At 43.5% G+C, this 15804-nt stretch overlaps 1 pseudogene across 1 annotated transcript; it reads right to left on the bottom strand.

The window, feature by feature from the left end:
* Nucleotides 1-435: 435 nt before the first annotated feature.
* On the bottom strand, nt 436-1037 carry LOC308251662 (large ribosomal subunit protein eL15-like; annotated as a pseudogene). Its single transcript has one exon. The product of its transcript is annotated as a large ribosomal subunit protein eL15-like (transcript).
* Nucleotides 1038-15804: the final 14767 nt, after the last annotated feature.

Here is a 15804-nt window from a genome sequence, read left to right as displayed (position 1 = left end):
CATCCAAGGGCCAGGATTTGGCTGATTAATTCAGGCTTCTAACGCTAAAAAGGGAGGGAGCATCATGGCGGCAGACAACTAGTCACTGTCATTTTGACCGAGGGGTGGGGCTGGTTGGCTCTTTTTTAAGCTGCAGTTTGGTGGGTATTGCATCCTGTGGAACTCCACCCAAATCATCCCCACGGGAGTGTAGGAACAATCCTACCCCCTGCCCATTCCCAAAGTTGGCAGACTAGAGCAATAAAACCAATGTCTTGTTCTATAACAGCAGCTCTACCCATATTCCTAATATATCTATATCTATCTATCTATCTATATATCTATCTATCTACTTAATTTTAGTAAGTATTAATTAATGTAACCTTCCCCATCTTTTTTTTTTTTTGACTGTCCTAAATTGTTTATTAGGTAAAAATTTTACAAACATTACTTACATTAGCGGTAACGGTGGAGCAGGAGAGTATTGCGCCTTCTCCAAGCTGCACAGTGAGAACCACCAATAGTGTAGTGGAACTTGTGGCTCTTCCCGCCCGCAGATGTCAGCCCTCGCATCTCCCTGTGCTGTGGACTGGTTTGGTGATCCATTGGGTGTCAGGATTTCTTCTGATAGCTTTATGAAGTGGATCAATGAGGATAACCTCAGAGAATTTGTACGTGGAATCTTCACCAACCCAGTAAGAATTCAGGACTCTCAGAGCCCCACAGTGGCATCCAGCTCGCACTTTGGCAACAGACTGAAGACTTTGAGCAAACTTTAGCTGGTTAACACCGTGATGGACAGGCTTGCCGTAGGTCGCACCCTTCGGAACAGGGCGTTTGCGGCCACCAGGGCGCACAGGAATCCTATATATGATATAACTTTGCTTGGCCTCGTAGCCCAGCCTGCGCGCTTTGTCGGGCTGGGGGAAGGGGGCGGAGGGGGCGCTGTGGAGCGCAGAGAGCTGGCGGTACTGCCAGCAGCACACCCAGAGAAGGAAGCACATTACATCGGACTGCTTCTTCCTCCATAGCTCCTGGATGTACTTGTAAGCGCCCATCTTGGTTTACCTGATGGCTGCGGCCAGACGGAAGGGAAGAGCCAACCTCCCCCATCTTATGGAATTCTCTCTCATTTGCCCCTGAGGACCTGTCATCACCCTAGACACATAGACAAGAGTCACCCATTTCAGAAACAAACAAACAAAAAGAACACCAAGATTGCAAATCCTCAATTATAAGTCTACCTGTAAAACAGAGAGATTCAGGTGAATATTTATAGAGCAAGTCTCCCCTCACTACTGTGGGGCTGGAAAAGAGAGGAAGGGGCAAGACAATGAGGATAGAAGATTTTAAGTCTGAGAAATGTCAAACCTCTTCCAGAGGAAGCCTCATTTCTCATCAACACCAGTAGGCCTTCAAGTCTGTGCCCAGTACCTGAGGTCCATCACTGACAGTGATAGGCACATGCCTGTCCATCCTTCAGCCAGTGATGCTTGCCTTTCCGATGACCTCCTCACGTGGACAACAGCTCTGGACCGAGGGGGGTCTCCAGATACTTTGAAGAGTAAGGGTGGAATGAAAGGGCAGCTGGTGCTCCTGACCAATGTGAGAAGACTCGGAGCAGTTTGAAATCCCCCAGTGAGCCTCATGGTGGGACGAATGGTTCTTATTACACACACACACACACACACACACACACGCACATACACATGTTCCCTGGACTCCTCTCCATTTTCCTTGCACTACTGTCATTCAACCTATCATTATTTACAACTGGTCTCCCTATACCTACTCCTGTCTCCCTCAATCCAACAGCAGCCAGAGTGGTTACAATAAATACTCTTTACAGACCATTTCTTTCTTCAGTGGCTTCTCATTAAACTAAGAATAAAACCCTATCACCTTCCCACTGCCTACAAGGCGCTATGTGGCCTGGGGTTTGGACACCACCTCAGCCTTACCCAGGTTCCACACCCAGGTTCCATCCCCCGGCTCACCTTGTTTCAGCGATCTTGGCCTTCTGCACCCACCAGTCTAGAAGAGGCCAAAGTCTTTCTCCCCCCAGGGCTTTTTCACGAACTGTCCTTACTCCTTGAAAAGTTCTTTCCTTGGCTATTCATATGATTACTCTGTTTCTTTGGTCAGATCTCAGCTTAATTGTTTCCTGCCTGTTCTAAAACAGTTGCTGCTTTTATTCTCTATCTCATCACCCTGTTAACTTCCTTCACAGTACTTACCATGATCTGTAATTATCTCGTTTATATATCTGTTGACTTATTTATTGTTGCTTTCTCCCAACAGAATTCAAGCTCAGCAGGATCAGGAGGTAGGCTAGCTTGTTCATAGTTTTATCCAAATGTCCAGCTCACTGCCTTGTACGTATTAAATAATTATTGATTAAAAGAATGATAATGAATAAAGGAGGTACCAATATAACACATTTACATGTAATCACACCCATGCATCATAACATCACTCACACGGTGCTTACTATATGCCAGGGATCATTCTAAACACTTTACATGTGGTAACACATTTAGTTTTCACCTAACTCCATGAAGTAGGTGTTATTATTATCCCTAGTTTACAGTGTGAAGGAAACAGAGGCATAGAGTGGTTAATTAACTCCCTTACGGTTACATGGTGAGCTGGGTGGGGCTGGGGTTGAATCCCAGCATTCTCTTCCCACAGCCTGTGCTCTTAACTATCTATACTAATAAAAGGGTAATATGCTAATTAGACCAGGAGACCTTCTGGAGACCTTCCGAACGTCCTTCTAGAGAAAGCCAGGGGCTTGGCTGGCCTCTAAACCGCCCCCAAACGGCCCTCAGCCCCTTACCCAGGCCGGCCGCACCCCTAACAGAGACCCCCCTGCCACCCAGATGGCAGCATGGCTGGCCTACAAACCGCCCCAGCCCCTCTCCCAGGCCAGCACTGCCCCCAGTGGGGATCCCCACCCCTATGGGGACATGGCTGGCCTGCAAACTGCCTCAAGCACCTCACCCAGGCCAGCCCTGCCCCCCAAGGGGACCCCTACCCTGATCTTGGACCTCCTTCAGGGCAGCCAGCTCAAAAGGGTAATATGCTAATTAGACCGGATGTCTTTCCAGACAAAGCCATGGTGGCGGGGCCAAGGCAGAAGCAGTTAGGGGTGATCAGGCCAGCAGGGGAGAGCAGTTAGGGGGAATCAGGCAGGCAGGCAGGCGAGTGGTTGGGAGCCAGCAGTCGGACATCCCCCGAAGGGTCCTGTGTTAGAGAGGGTGCAAGTCGGGCTGAGGGACACCCCCCCTCCATGCACGAATTTTGTGCACCGGGCCTCTAGTTATGCTATAAAATCTCTGAACAAATAATAACACATTTAGTACATTTTGAATTTCCTGGTGTGGGAGGCACCTTTAGCTGCCTACTCAATATCCATCTCTGCTCTCCCTCCTCTTTTTCTTGCCAACAGAACCTTACTTCATTTCCGGAAAGCAATGCAGCCAGCCCTAGCACTAACTCCACTCCCATTTGCTAGTTGCTCACATTCTCACCTTTTTGCATATAGGGGTGGCATGTGGCCTGGTTCTGTCCAATGAGGGACTAGAAAAAGTCAGCAGGTAGACTTTCTCTTATAAGGGAGACTGGCCGGAGCTAAGATCTCACTGACACCATTTTTCTTCTTGTTGTGTATGTGGACCTGACCCGGGAGCTGAAACAGCCATGTTGGGACCATGAGAAGGTGAGCATGAGGACCGAAGGCCACCGTGCTCAGAGTGACAGACTAAAAACACAGTAAGAACAACAGTCTGATGATATTGTGGAGCTGCTGGAGCAAACTTGGAATCACCAACTTCAGATGTCTTGTTATGAGATAATTAAATATCTGTATGCAATCATCGTTTAAAACAACTTTATTGGGATATAATTTAATTCAGGCATCACAAAAATTCACCCATTTAAGCGTACAGTTTTAGTAAATTTACAGAGCTGTGCAATCAACCACTACAACCTAATTTTAGAACACTCCCATCACCTCAAAAAGATTCCTTGTGCCAATCTGCAGTCAATCCCCATTCTAATTTTTCTGTCTGCATAGATTGTTGTTGTTTTTTGACATTTCATAAGACAGGGTTTTATGTTTAGGGGAGAGCTGAAACTATTCCTAACTGGTTTTCACGGCATGTGGGTACTCAGCTGGAAATGGACCCCATACTTGGGTAACAGCAAAATGAAGGGGAAAGGATAGCCAACAATACAGGGTAGTGGAAAGAGCCTGCAAGACTAGGAGACCCTGTCCTCGGCATTGCTCAGTGGTTAGACTGTCGGCTCATGCACCGGAGGGTCTCAGGTTCAATTCCCAGTCAAGGCACATACCTGGGTAGCAGGTTTGATCCCTGGCCCCAATTGGCATGGGTGCGGAAGGCAACCAATCGATGTGTCTCTCTCACATTGATGTTTCTCTATCTCTTTCTTTCCCTCTTCCCTTCCCCCCTCTCTAAAAAGCAATGGGAAAAAAATAACCTCCAGTGAGGATTAAAAATAATAATAATAAGTAAAATAAATAATAATCAGCCTAAAATAATCCTTAAAAAATAAAAAAGACTAGGAGACCCAATTCTGCTCTCAGCTGTTCTTCTGACCAGCTGTGTGCCTTTGGTAAGTTTTTAAACTTCTCTGAGTTGATTTTTCTCATCCATGAGATGAGAGGATCCAAATAAATAGCTTTTTTTAAACTTTATTTTTATTGTTGACACTATTACAGATGTCCCCATTCATCCCCTTTTGCCTACTTCCACCCAAGTGAATAGTGTTTAAGCTCCCTTCCAAATCTAAAACTATAGACCACTTTCTTAAGAAATTAAGTCAGCATTTGAGTTATTTCAGCTAAAACTCTCCATCATTCAACTAAAATGGATTACGACTACTCCACCCTTCTATAAATCTAAACAGTTAGTCATGATAAGGTGTGTAATTCTACTAATTGGGAGAATTGAGGGTGCTTTGATATATATTCTCCAGGGGTTCATTATGCTCTCTTCTCTCTTTCTGTATATGTTTAAAGATTTTCCTTACAAAAAGTTGTACATAAAAAGCACTAGTGAGCAAAAAATTTATTCCTGCTTGTATGCTTAAAAGAAGCTTATTTCTGATTTCCAGACTGATGGCTCTCCGAGGGAAGAGTTGTCTACACAGGTGAAGTGATTGGTAGGAAAATATATCATCTTTCTATATAACTGATGAATATTTTGTGATATGAGAAAAGATTTTTTATGTATATGATACAGCTGGGCTGAGTACGTTTAAAAAATTATCTTTACATCAAATTAGAACCAATAGCTACCATTTATTGAGCACCTGCTTATCATAGTCATCAAAACAATCCTTAAAATGAAATATCTTCAATCTTTCCAGCTTCCCCAGAAGAGATTGTTCCCATTATAAAATGAAGAAAAACCCAGGCTGGTGAGGGCAGGCTACAGACCTAGCACAGTGAAGTCGGAATCAAAGCCAGATTCCGGAGCCTCTGCTCTGACCAGCTGGGCGGGGGGACTTTCAGAGCAGACACTGTTCCAAGCAGGATGCCGTTTTCTGGTGCTGTGTACCCATTCGCCACTTCTTCCAGCATCTCACAATTGTGACCTTCTTCAGAGGTCTTTCGGGGGTTACTGGGCCTGCCTTGCCCAAGGCGGCAGAGCCGGGAGTGCAGTGTTTACATCCCAGTAAAGTGGCCCAAAGCACTGCGCAGGGGTACAAAGTTCAACCCCTGACTTTCACTGAGACAAACCCTGTGGAGTAATTAACACCCTCCCCTGGGGACGGGCCGAGGCAGACACTTCGCCTGAAATGCACCCTTGCTCAGCTTGCCTCCCACTCCCTGTCCCGCTTCCTCCACTCCCTCCCCAGCGTCCTAACACTTGCTCTGGAACCGCGCTGTCTTTAGGGCTGTTTCTTGGGAGCCCAACCAAAGGCAACTTTTTTTCCGATTTAGATGCAAGTGTGTTTCTAACAATTCCTTTCCTAGGAAACATTTATGAGAACGTTTATTTGTATGTAGGTAAGTTGACATAGACATATATTTATGTACGCAATTACGTACTGCGGTGACTGGAAATAGAAATGTTAAGGAAGGAGGCACAGTGTTACCTTCCATGAAGATCACATTGACTTAAAATAAGAAGCCAAAGAATACGCTCCTCTCTGCCACAGCACAGGCACTCCCATAGCAGCGGGCATCAGAGTGGGCTTCCAAATGATTACCCCAATGCGCACAGGCTCCACCAGCACCCTGAAGCCGCAAACGAATGAGAGCTGGGAAGTGGGCCTGACAGTGAGGGTTGAAGACAAGAAAGAGAATTCGCTGAACAGACTTAAAACCGGGTCCTCAAGGCTTCAAGAACAACACAAGGCTTTCCAGTAAGTTCCTTGCTGGAAAGCAGCCATTGCAGTTACAGGGAAGAGAGCCCAACGGTGCCGCATCCCCGGTGAAAAGCGGATTTTAGTTTAGGGCCACGATGTTGTGTTATCCACAGGAGAGTGTGATTCTGTATCTAAACTGGGTGAATTCATAGTCTGGCTTCATGACTTTCTAGCTGTATGACTCTGGCAAGTTACTTTACATCTTTGAGCCTCTATTTCCTATTCTGTAAAATGGAACAATAATAATAATAATAATAATAATAATTATGTGGTTGTTGAAAGAATTATATTAGATACCTACAGCACTGGAACATAAGAATTTAATAAATTATCATTATTACTATTAAGGGAGCTGCTAATTTCCTTCTCTGAATGTCTTTAGGAATGACATTGGTGCTAGAGAGATTCAAGGTATTCTCATGCACTGCTGGGAGCAAGGAACATACGCATCTTTTAGAAAGAAATATGGCAAGTCAAGCACCTTCACCCCACCCCTAACAGTCAGTCTGGGCTTCCACAGCAATTTGTTCTTATTTATGTTACTAGAGGCCCGGTGCACAAAATTTGTGCACAGATAGGGTCCCTAGGCCTGGCTGGCGATCAGGGCTGATTGGGGCCTTCCAGATGCTGGCCAAGGCCTTCCTTCAATCTGCACCGCCCCCTGGTGGTCAGCACACGTCATAGCAAGCGATCAAACTCCCGGTCTCCCGGTCTCCTGGTCAAACTCCTGAGGGGACACTTTGTATATTAGCCTTTTATATATATAGATAGCATTTTATGGCGGTATATTCTGATGTTTCTGTTAATGTCTCTCTCCATCACCAGGAAGAGAACTCTTTGAGGGTCAGGATATCATTGTCATCATTATGTTTCCAGCATTTAGCAGTTGAAGCAGTAGATGTTCAGTAAATGTTTGCTATTGCATAAAAGCAGAGCCTTATACCAGTAACTGGGCTTTGGACAGAATTATAATAAAAGAATCAAACTAAAAGAAGAAAAGGATTTACATAAATATGTCCAATGCAACTATACTTATAATAGCATAAAGGGAGGAAGGAAGGAAGGAAGGAAGGAAGGAAGGAAGGAAGGAAGGAAGGAAGGAAGGAAGGAAAATAATAAAAGAGAAACAATGTGAATGTCCACAGCAGCAGAATTAAAGTAATTTAATGCATATCTAACAATTAAGATACTATGGAACCATTAAAGCTTAGAAAGTCTCTGTAGCAATTTGGAAAAATAATTATGATGCATTGTTAAGTGAAAAAGAAACATTTTATCTGAATGATGACTACAATGTTATGTAAGGCATACAAACAGGGACTAGCAAGGGAAATGGACATATGAAAACAGGTTATTTTATTGCGACATTGACATACTAGGTGATTTTTTAAAAAATGTTTAGCTTTTCATTAGTATTGCCACAATATTTTTGTGTGTGAGTGTGTGTGAAGTTAAATAATGTTTTTAAGTAAAAGAGAGTGGCCCATCTTTCACTGCAGAACTATCTAGGTCTCCATAGGAGAGTGTTCTATGAGAGGTTCCTTCCAGCCCAGGGGCCTAATATTTCCCAGCTCCTGGTCTGCATCCTGAGACTCCCAGAGCAGCCCAGAAGCAGTTGCTTGTGTGGAACATCTATGCTGTCAAAACCTAGTGGAAAAATTGAGTTACAATAAAGGCAGAATCAATACAATTTGTGAAAGGGTTGACCCCTAACTCGTAAAATACTTTCTAAAAATTTACTGCCTATCTGCTATATGCCAGTCACTCTCCTAAGTGCTGAGAATACAAAGGAAGAACAGGACAAAGTTCTTGTCCTCAAGGGAGTTCAAAACCCAACAAGGAAGGAAACAGCAAACTAACAGCTACAATATAATATGGTAAGTGCTAAGTCAGAGCACAAAGTAGGTGCTGTGGAACGGTTAATTAAGGCATGTTTGCAGCATAGAATGGGAATGACTTTAAATTGGCTGAAATTAAGAGGGGCTCATTGTAAAGATGTAGGGAAATGTTGAGGAACCCAAGGAGGAAGTGCATCTTGGTCCCTCAAGATCCAGGAATCTTAGTTCTTAGATCTGAAATGCATTAGAAACCAGAGTAGCTAGTAGTCTATCATCTATCTATCTATCTATCTATCTATCTATCTATCTATCTATCATCTATCTATCTATCATCTATCTATCTATAATCTACCTATCTCTCATCTATCATCTATCTATCTATCTATCTATCTATCTATCTATCAATCATCTATCTGTCATCTATCTATCTATCATCTATCTATCATCTACCTATCTATCTATCTATCATCTATCTATCTATCTATCTATCTATCTATCTATCATCTACCTATCTATCTATCTATCTATCATCTATCTATCTATCTGTCATCTATCTATCATCTATCTATCTGTCATCTATCTATCATCTATGTATCTATCATCTATCTATCTATAATCTACCTATCTCTCATCTATCTCTCATCTATCTATCTATCTATCTATCTATCTATTATCTATCTATCTATCTATCTATCATCTATCTATCATCTATCTATCTATCTATCTATCATCTATCACCTATCTATCTATCTATCTGTTATCTATCTATCATCTATGTATCTATCATCTATCTATCTATAATCTACCTATCTCTCATCTGTCTCTCATCTATCTATCTATCTATCTATCTATCTATCAATCATCTATCTGTCACCTATCTATCTATCATCTATCTATCATCTACCTATCTATCTATCTATCATCTATCTATCTATCTATCTATCTATCATCTACCTATCTATCTATCTATCTATCTATCATCTATCTATCTATCTGTCATCTATCCATCATCTATCTATCTATCTATCTATCTATCTATCTATCTATCTGTCATCTATCTATCATCTACCTATCTATCTATCTATCTATCTATCTATCTATCATCTATCTATCATCTATCTATCTATCTATCTATCTATCTATCTATCTGTCATCTATCTATCATCTATCTATCTATCTATCTATCATCTATCTATCTATCATCTACCTATCTATCTATCTATCATTCCTCCTGGAGTAATGGGGTTTGTAGTCTCCTCTTCCCTTGGCACACCTAGTCCTCTTTCTCTGCAGACTAAGTTCATTGCTCTGTTTCTCATGGTTCACTGTGGCTTCCCTCAAACGGTGCCAAGAGTATACACAATCTTCAGATCCAACACTTACAGCTAATTAGAATCACAGTCCCAATTCCCAGTTCCTGAGAAGGAGATTATGATAGGTGAGTCCTGACTCAGATCCAAATGTGGTTGGGGGCAGGGTCACAGCGGTTGCTCTCTGTTTACTCAGGCAGGGCCATGGGGACACACTTGCTGGCAAGGGGCATCATGAAGACAGACAAACTGACTGACATATCCCCTTTGTGGGAAAGCAAGAGACCTAACTCTGACTAAGGATACCATGGTCAGGAAGTGGTGGTTTTTTAAATATGTTTTTATTTATTTTAGAGAGAGGAAGGGAGAGATAAAAACATCGATGAGAGAGAAACATCAACATTGATCGGTTGCCACCTGGATGCCCCCTACTGAGAATCAAGCCTGAAAACTGAGCATGGGCCCTGGCCAGGAATTGAACTGGTGACTTCTTGGTGCATGGATTGACACTCAGCCACTGAGCTACACCAGCCAGGCAGGAAGTGGTTTTGAGTTGAATTTTTGGGTGACAGTGAGGCATTAGACTAGAATAGGGTGCAGATTTCAAATACAATTAAGAGATTGAATTAATAGACTTGATTGGATGATAAAAGGAGGGTTGTAAGTGGAATCTCCGCCTATTACATAATTGCCTTAGCTCATCCTATTGGTTAAGGAAAAATTTAAACTTCGCTGTCCTTGGAACGATCGAGGTTTTTGTCCATAGACACACCCTATAAACTCCCACCTGCTTCAGCAACAATCCCTTGTATTCATCATCAATTCCAACTGCAGTAAGAGCAGAGTTAAGGAGAGGAGTCTGACTCCTGAGAGCAATTTCAGAGCTCCATCGATAGCCTAGGCTTTTTCTGCACACTGTATTCCAAGTTCACACATGAACATGTGTGCGTGCACACACACCATGCTTTCAAGGAGTGATGCAGAGCCTTTTTGCCCGGCAGTATTATTTCATTTGTTTTGCATAATGTGTGTAATAAATTCACCACTGTATTAGTTGGAGAAAATTACAGCCAGCATATGTGATGTGTTATACTCTGTATATATGTAAATACAGCCCATTTATAAGCACAGTATTGTGTGCATATGCGTGTTTAAATTTTTTTAAACAGAGTTGCTGTCAGTTTACAAACCCTTATTTATGTTTTGCACATGGGTCCTTTCCATTCTCTCTGACATCAGTGTAATTCAGGACATTATCAACTCATCCTAAATTATTGCAGCAGCCTCCTAGCTGACCTTTCTGTCCACAGCCACCAGGGTTAGCATCTTAGAGCATCACTTGCATGAGGAAACTCCCTGTTCACAAACCTGCTTCCCTATTACCTACCAAATAAAGTCCAAAGTCTATGTCCTATCATGAAACACCAGTAGAAACTAGTACCAACCTTCCAAGCTCCTTCGCTACTCCTCCGCACTTTAGCTATTTTGAACAGCTTTATTACTAGATTTCTAAACACACGTGGATCTTCTCAATCTTATCTAATAAAGAGGGAATATGCAAATTGACCATCACACCATCACAAATATGGCGGCACCCATAACCACAAAATGGCGGCGCCCAATCCCCTCAGCCCTGCCGGAGTCCCCCAGTCCTTTCAGCCCTGAGGGTGGGGGGGGGGCAGCTGCGCCGTGCAGCCAGACCTGCCCTCAGCCCCCCAGCCGTCCAGGGCCAGCCTGAGGTGCAGGCAAGCCTCGGATGTTGGCTGCCCAGATGCCAAGGTCAGGCCCGAGGTGCAGGCAAACCTTAGATAGCAGCTGCCCCACTGCCCAGGGCCGCCCAAGGCTCAGGTAACCAGGGCCGGCCAAGGCTTGTGCTACCGGCAGTGGCAGCAGCAGAGGTGTGATGAGGTGTCGCCTTCCCCTGATTGCTGGGTTGCCTCCCACCCCTGAGAGCTCCTGGACTGTGAGAGGGGGCAGGCCGGGCTGAGGGACCCCCCTCCAGTGCATGAATTTCCATGCACCGGGCCTCTAGTCAGTATTTATTTTTTCTTCTGCCTGGAATAAGTACCCTTTTTCTTTCCTCTTCTCTAATGATTAAACTGATTCCATTCCTTACACTGCATCTTTGCTAACCCAGCAGGAAGTGATTGTGCCTTCCTCTGCAACCCCAAAATATTTAGCACGTACTTTCCCCCCACCATACATATGTCTGAGTATGTCTTGTCTCTTGTTCTAGATGATGCGACATGCACTGTTTCAGGCCTCTCTGTCTGCAGGTGCTGTGATGCTTTCACTCCCCCCTCCCCTGCCCAGCCAACTCCATCAGTCAGTCGCTTCAAACAACACAACATCAGTGAAGAGCAATAACGTGAAGCATAATGAAGCACGGTATGTCTGTATCGAGTTTACCAAGGAAGTCCTCCCCGGGAGTGGCCTGAAGTGTTGGCCTGTGCTCTCCACAGGCGATCGGCACTATTAAAATATTCTTCAAGCACTTACCACCCACAGCTCAGCCAAAAGGTCTTGGAGGGGGTGGTGCATAAGAAAGAGGTACAATGCGTGGGATATTGTCGGAGAAATACCATTTATGATGTGTAGGGAGGGAAAGGGGAACATATTGGTATGACCAGGAAGGGAAGGAACTCTTCAATGGAGTGGAGTGAAAACCAGAAGGAGACCCAGAGAATGCGTGCTGATGTCAAAAGAACTCCTGGCAGGAGCAGGAACGTTTGGGAAGCAGGTCACTGTTGCTTAACGTCTGTCCGGCTTACAAAGCGCTCGTTGCACATGGTGTTACATGATGACTTTTTCCTGATTCCTAGAAGCTGATCTGTCAAAACACAGATGTCGCACCGCTCTGCTTTTCCATTTATAGGGCAGCTTGGCACCTTACGTTACAAACTTCACCAACTTGGGGAGTCTTCACAGAGGAGAGGATGGGAAAGTGAGATGTGTGTGAGCTGACATTCCTTTCTGTTGAATCATTTTAGAAATGATTAACTTAGTTCTTTGAAAAATGTGTGTATTGCTTGTCTTTCCCCCACTCCATCCTTCCTTAAAAATCTTTGCTCCAATCTAAGTTGTTTCTTCGTGTTCCTGGTGTGGGCGTAATGATGTTTGAGAATTTTGAAACCCAGACCATGAAACCAACTATTCTGTGGTTAAACCACAGTGCCAATAGGATAGTGTCACTGAGGGTACTGCTAACCATCCAAGTACATGGTATACCAGGGTTTACTTTCTAATTATACCTTGTTCTGCCATCTCTAGATCCCAATTTACAGTGGGAATAGCAGACCTGGACAAACAATACAGAGGCGAGATCCAGAGTTAAGCAACGGATACATTCTTGGCAAACATGTACGAATAAACAAGGCTACTCTTGGGTAAAATTACCAAGAGGACATGTCCCCTTTGCCGCCCACCCAGTTCCCCTGGGCATGCCTCTACCCCCTGCTTCCTTTCTTCTAGGGATGAGGTAGTAATAGTTCTCCACTTGTGGCATCCCAGAGTCCTCTCCCCGGCGGCAGCTTTCCCGCTCCTTTCTCCCCAGCCCCTGTCCCAACATTAGCATGAGCATTCCCTCCTCCCCACCCCCAACCCACAGCATATTCTATTTCAGCGTGGCTGATCCATGCTGGGTGTTAGGATAGGGTAATTGACTAAATCAATTTACTTTAAGGCAGTGGTTCTCAACCTTTCCAATGCTGCGACCCTTTAATACAGTTCCTCATGTTGTGGTGACCCCCAGCCATAAAATTATTTTCGTTGCTACTTCATAACTGTAATTCTGCTACTGTTACGAATCGTAATGTAAATATCTGTGTTTTCCGTTGGTCTTAGGCTCTACGGCAGCGGTTCTCAACCTGTGGGTTGCGACATGGGAAAACACAGATATTTACATTACGATTCGTAACAGTAGCAAAATTACAGTTATGAAGTAGCAACGAAAATAACTTTATGGCTGGGGGTCACCACAACATGAGGAACTGTATTAAAGGGTTGTGGCATTAGAAAGGTTGAGAACCACTGCTTTAAGGGGTGATGACTGAAGACACTTTTAAATAAGACACTTCTAGCACAAATGAATCAGTAATGGATGGAATTTTAGGCAGTAACTAAGAGAAGTAAAAGTGAAGCTTTTCAGGCAGTGACAAAGAGCAGAGAGATACAGAAATCTGGGGACGTCTTTGATATAGTACCCACTTGGGCCACAACAAGCATAATCTCCTTCAAGTCAGCTCTAGAATCACTTCCTCATTTGGGTGAGAAATAGAGAAGAAAACAAGGAGAATTTTTTCATCTGAAGTCATGAGGTGCCTTCCTTTTTGCCTTGGATTTTGCCTCCTACTTCCTCTTTTTAGTCAGGGGTCATGGATACCACTAGAGTGTGTGGATTTATAATTGTACAAACTGTAATAAAGGAAACCGATATCCCAGGGTATCTTTTCCTAAAAGCACTTCTAAGATATCAGACTTTGGATCTATTTGTTCTCAAGGCTCTAGTTGTATAGGCAGTGTTTTAAAATAGCAAACCCAGACAGGACTGGTAACAAGTGGCAATGATACCTTCGTGGGCTCTAATTTTCAGGTCCCTGGGGTTTCCCTAATAAAAGACTTCAAAAGAAGGTGTAGGTTCTTTAAGTCTGAGGAACCTCTTCCTGTAACAAATATCAAAAGTGGGTAAGGGATTGACAGCGCTGAACAAAACGGGTCATTAAGAGGTCCTTCTATTGGCTGTTCCTCTCATAATAATGCACAAAACTAAAAATTTGTGCTTGACTGCCTATAATAATAGCTAAAGCTTGGGGGAGATGGAATATCCATCAATAGGAAACTTGCTAAGTAAATGATGGTGCGTCTATACAATGAAGTACTAGGCAGCTAACGAAAAGGCCTGGGAAGCTACCTACTCGCGGGCACGGGAATACCTTCCATAGTGATTGGACATATAAAGGTGCTTTTTTGTGTAAGAAGGGGGAACAGAGAAATGCACTTACTCACATTTACTGTATTTGCATAAATAAATAATTATTAGATGGCTACGTGTACAGAGAAAGTGGATAGGGGAGTGAGATAAACGGGAACAGGCTTGGGAGCCAGCCTCTTCACTTTATATTGCTGGGTTTTTTGAAGCATAAAAATGGATTACCCATTTAAAAGCTTTTACGATTAGTATTTGAAATATTTCCAAGGTGGTTTGTTGAGCCTTTAATACACTATTCCATAGTGAACTAGGTTGAACTGGGATGAGGGACTCCATGGGACAGAGGAGGAAACAGAGCCTTGGAGTGGTTTGGATAAGATCCTCCCTCTGCCATTCTTTGGTCCTGGGCAAGTGGCTTACCTTTGCTAACCCTCCCTGTAAAATGGGAATAGTAATAGGATTGAAATGATGAATGTGGAGTGGCAGGTGAGGGCTCTGTAAAAGCTAACTATTACCACTCTTCTTATTCTGTAGCTGGTCAGGGACTGGGGTACTAGCACCCAGGTCTCCTGGCTTCTGGCCCAGTTGGCGTTTCCCTGGAAGCTATATAGGGAAGTGATCGTTCTGCTTTTTAAATGCTTAAAGATTTCTTGGAAGGAAAGCATCGCTAAGAGGAAGGAGCAGCTTGGTGTTAATAAAAGCCCCTGAAATGAACAGATTTTCCCTCTAAAAGTGGTGCTGTCCTCTGTTCATCATAGTACTTTAAAACTTAACATTAATGGATGAATTAATATGATGCCTGAGGTTTGATTTAACATAATATAGGGCTAGAGGAAGTGGATGGGGAGTAGAGATTAAACAAATTGGCCATGAATGGAAAACTGTTGAAGCTGGATGATGGGTACATGGAAGTTTATATAGTATTTTCTCTATTTTTGTATGTGTTTAACATTTTCCGTAATAAAAGTCAGATATATATATATATATATATATATATATATATATATATATAGGCCAGATTATTATGATCTCTGAACACCTCTAGTATATATATATATACTAATAAAAGGGTAATATGCTCATTAGACTGGACATCTTCCGGACATCCTTCCAGACAAAGCCACGGTGGCGGGAGTCGAGGCAGAGGTAGTTACGGGCAATCAGGATGGCAGGGGAGCAGTTAGGGGCATCAGGACGGTGGGCATAGGTGGTTAGGGGCGAACAGGCAGGCAGGCAGGCAAGCAGTTAGGAGCCAGCAGTCCTGGATTGCGAGTGGGATGTCCGACTGCCAGTTGCAGAATCGGGCCTAAACTGGCAGTCAGACATCCCTCGAGGGGTCCCGGATTGGAGA

Source organism: Plecotus auritus (genome assembly GCF_963455305.1).
Source record: "Plecotus auritus genome assembly, chromosome: 1".
NCBI classification, from domain to species: Eukaryota; Metazoa; Chordata; class Mammalia; order Chiroptera; family Vespertilionidae; genus Plecotus; species Plecotus auritus.
This window is presented reverse-complemented; position numbering and strand designations above follow the sequence as displayed.